This window comes from Prunus avium, chromosome 7 (assembly GCF_965620075.1).
Source record: "Prunus avium chromosome 7, drPruAviu1.hap1.1, whole genome shotgun sequence".
NCBI classification, from domain to species: domain Eukaryota; kingdom Viridiplantae; phylum Streptophyta; class Magnoliopsida; order Rosales; family Rosaceae; genus Prunus; species Prunus avium.
Window position 1 is genome coordinate 24,667,897 of NC_142290.1, and position 4,894 is coordinate 24,672,790.

Sequence of the window (4,894 nt, forward strand, 5' to 3'; positions counted from 1 at the left end):
ATTTTCTTCCCTTTTGGTTTGAATGGAATTCAGATTTGGACCCCCCAAAAAAAAATATAAGATATAAATTTAGGTCCTCTTCCATGAAAGAGAAGGAACAAAAATCCAGGTCTCAATATCCATATGTTATATTTTCATACACTAATAAATAGCAAAACAGATGTTATTATTTTAAATTGAGATTTCATGGTCTTGTCCCTCAAAATCCTAGTTCACATCCAACCAATTAACCAACATAAAATGTTCTGCAAGGGATAAAAGCTCATTTTCATTCCACCAATCCATGTGCTCTTTAACAAGATCCTATATATACAATTTTGGTAGTGGGTTAGTGGTGATGACAGCCAGACAACCAGGTACGGTGGCCTCAGAATGACAACGTTGGCTCAACTTCCTTAATGGAGAAGTGATGGTGGGTTTGATGGCCATATTCTGCCACATGTGTTGGTATTACTAAGTTGTTATCTAAGTTGACACCTCTAGTATTATTGCTTAATGAAACCAACTTATGCAGTATATAATATCACAACTCATGTCATGTATCACATAAGTGGTGTCATTAACTTGATCAACAAATTGATGCATGTAGGGCGTATAACTATTGTTATATATAAATGATATCTTAGAAGAAGATAAGTCGATGCACAATACAATTTTTTTATCAACAAGTGATAACATTTACAATATGATGTAAACACTAAAAGGGGCAAAAGATATCGAAAAGTTATTATATTTTACCAGTCAAATTATTACATGGGAACTGGTTTTAATGCATGACCGGATTGCAATAACAAAAAAATTACTCAACGATATGAGCTCCTCAAATGGAAAAGATCACATCAGGATTAAGAATGCTAATAATATGATGCTAAGGCTGAACCCACAAATAATGGTTTATCATACCCCTGTAAGCTAATGGGGCAAGAACGTATGTACCAGTAGCTTTGCATACCAAAAATCATAATCTCATTGGTAAAGATATCAGCTCCATGCGAACAATCTTTTCCGGTACATAGTATTTAGTGCGAGCATGAAACACAGGGGTGAAGGCCAAAGATATGCAGCTTATATTATCACGTTGATGCGTGGACATGAAAGGAACACATGAAACTAAAGGCAGAATTTTCGATGCTCTTAGCTTTATTTTCCGGTACATACTATTTTAATCATTATCCACATGATCTACATTTGTCAAAACAAATTAAAATAGTAACGATTTAAGAGTCTTCTTTAAAATTGTCGATGCCCCTTAGCTCTATATTCTAAATGAGGTGAATATCTTGATGAGTTGTGTGTATCGGCTCTTTAGAGGGAGCTCTTCTATTTACACACATCACTCAAGGAGTCTTGCCCATCAAGAAACTCCTTGAGGTATCTTTAATGCAATTGAATAAGATCACCTAATCCTAATAGAACTAGAAACCCCTTTGCAATCCGATAATGATTAGAAGACCAACTTCATGTGAGTTTAGGATAGTAAACTATCTTACATTTTCTACTGGTCCCACTTTCCCGAGCCACCTTCAACTAATCATGAAACCATATAAGTTTTGTAATACATCTTTGTTAATACACAAACCAGCCAAAATTAGCAAAAACAGTACTTGAAAGTATGGAATATAAAGTGTTTACACATATTATATTAAATAAGAAATGGCGATAACCATAAAAAATTTGGGATAAAATATGGAGTTATGTTTTTAGTAAAACACATCAATTTTATGTGAAGTTTAAAATCATTTAGAAAATTATAATTCTTAGATTATAATATACACAAATAATATCTAAATATATGTGCACATTTTTTGAAATGTAATGATTAATTATAAAGGTTAAACGACCATCAACTAAAGAGAACGTATGGAGATGAGAAACAAGTGAGGGAGAAAGAGAGTGAGAAGGCACATCAACTGCTCTCACTGCTACTTGGATTAGGAGCCATCTCAATAGTAATACCATAAAGACTCTCAATGATTGTCCTCCATTGTATTTTCTTTGAAGTGTTTCTCTTTAAAAGCTAATATATATATACAAAGAGCTTCAGTTGAGGGATTCTTATTTGAGGGACACCCTTGTAGGGCCCACTCCGCATTGTATTTCACTAATCTAAACCGTCTATTTTGTAGATATTCACTCAAAGATCATCTCTACAAAAAATCACGATTTCCGATTTGTCTAATTTTTTGCAAGGATGATCTATGAATGCTTAAAAAATAGATTGTTTGGATCATTGAAAAAAATATCGTAGGGGACCCAAAAAGGTGTCCCTCAATAGAAGTGGATTATATATATAAAGTTTTTATTGTCAGTGAAAGCATTGTAGTCTTCTTATAGGCATAATTTGGGCTCGTTGCTCCATTCATAAAATTCTGGAACAATATGGACCTTCAACCGATTCGTCTATCTTTCCAACCATATGTGGCTCATCTCAAGGAAATATCGGAAAGGCCTTCAAATATCATATTTGGCACAGTAACGCAAATGCTTTTGAATATCAACTTAAGCTGCCATATGCTACATTTAATTACTTTGGTGGACTTTCTTCTTTGTCTCTCTAGAGGCAATTGACTCCCCCAGCTTATCTTGACATCTAATCCCAAGTGGAGCTGCTGACTTGGACTTCTAGGTGTCAAAACATGATGACAGGGCAATGGTTATATGGCAATTTTGGAGCAGAATTTGTGAATGAACATCTGGTACCAAAACTTCCATAACTTCCTCTAGAAGACTCGGAATCATGAACCATTAAATGATCCAAAACCTAGACTTCCAAATCTTGCCAATTGTGGATGGCTCATTAGCTGGTTCTTCTTGAGCATGTACTGTCTAATCAATGAAGTTGACTGATCTGAAGACACAATTTTGAGCTATCTTGGCTCCAAAATACATTAAATGAGTCCTAAAGCTAACTACACTGAAACCAAGATAAAATAGGGTTAAAAAGCACAAGTTTCATTTAAAACCAATAGCAAAACATAAGTTAGGATAGTACAAAATGATATGTAATTATGCATTAGGATAGTACAAAATGATATGTAATTATGCACTGATCACCTATGCTTGTCAAAATCACTCGCGCAATCAAAGTCTACATATCCAACCATACATTGACCAATATCATTATCCCGCTAAAACAATAAGCCAACATCCACTTCACATACAATATACCTTTCAGAGCCTGCCAATGTCCTTTTCTAGGATTATGCATATATCTACTCACAATACTAACATCTTGTAAAATATCAGACTTAGTACACACCATAGTATACATCAAACTACTAACAACACTCACATATGGAATTTGAGCCATGTAATGACTCTCCTCATGGCTAGCTTGAAATGAGAGGCAAAAGGGGTACTAACTAGTTTTAAATTGTCATTCATCCTAAAGCGATGTAGTACTTTCTTCAACTATTGCTTATGACAGATACTAATCTTTCCATTTGCTCTATCTCTTTCAATTTCTATGCCTAGTATATTCCGAGCTTCTCCTAAATCCTTCATCTCAAATTCATTACTCAATTGAGTCTTCAATTTTTCAATCTCCACTTTGCTCTTACATGCTATAAGCATATCATCAACATATAAAAGGAAGTAGATGAAGGTTCCTTCTTGTGTCCTGCGAAAATAAACACGATGGTCATATTGACTGCTTGTATACATCTACCCAATCATAAATCGATCAAATCGCTCATACCATTGTCTTTAAAGACGACTTCAAACCATACAATTACTTTCGCAATTTCCACACCCAATTTTCATTTCCAGCAAGACCAAAACCCTATGGTTGAGACATATATATCTCTTCCTCCAAATCAGCATGTAAAGATGTCGTCTTGACATCAAGTTGAGCCAACTCAATGTCAAACTGCACCACCAAAGCTAACAAAATACAAATTGAAGAACACTTTACAATAGAAAAGAATTCCTCGTTGTGATCAGTGTCTTTCTTCTCAATATAGCCTTTAGCTACCAATCTTGCTTTGAATTTTACATTGCCTTTTCCCAAAGATTCCATCTTCTTGGCATTAACCCATTTGCACCCAAAGTGAGGTACACATATCTCAATATGACATCTCACTGAGATTCGAATCGGGTCGCAAACTTAGATTTACAATCCAAAAGTTCTGATATATAGTACTTATCATGACCACACATGTGGTAAAGATGTAAACTTTGGATAAAAATACAATCAATATTGTGTAAATTATATTTCTTAATCAGGTATACTGATCTTTCTTCAAAATTAAAATGCATAAATGAATCATACGCAATGGTTCAAACTTAAATGGATTCATATTGCTTGTCATTTTTAACATTTAGCAATATGATTCTACAATTATATGCTATATTATATGAATTTTATGTGTTATTGCATTTTTCATGCACTATACATTAAATTTTTTATTATTTTATTGAATAAATAACTTAATAAAAAGGTTATTAGCCCTCGAATTCCAGATAGGGTCCCCTCGTTTATCAAATGGGGTGAGGATGGTAAGAGAATTGCTATTCGTAGTCGCTCAGAAGTAAAATATCACATGGACTAAAAGGCGACTACAGTAACCAAATTCCTTGGTATTAGTCACTTCCTGCCAGGGTATAAAAAGCGCAGCCAATGAGGTTTAATATAGTGGAAAAGAGTCTTGACTTGCACACCAGTGGTCTCAAGTTCGAATCTCCATGACACCTTAATTGTGTGTGTGTGTGTGAAACTCTCTTCCTGATATAGCACGGAAGCGTAAACTAGAAGAAAATCTACGTTTTCAACTAGGAAGTGTACCTTGAATCCACAAGGAGAGAAAAACACACTCCCAAACAAAGATATTTAGTTTATATTGAAGTTGAAAATTGGAATATTGATTAAGGGTACAAGTCATCCTTAATATTGCTA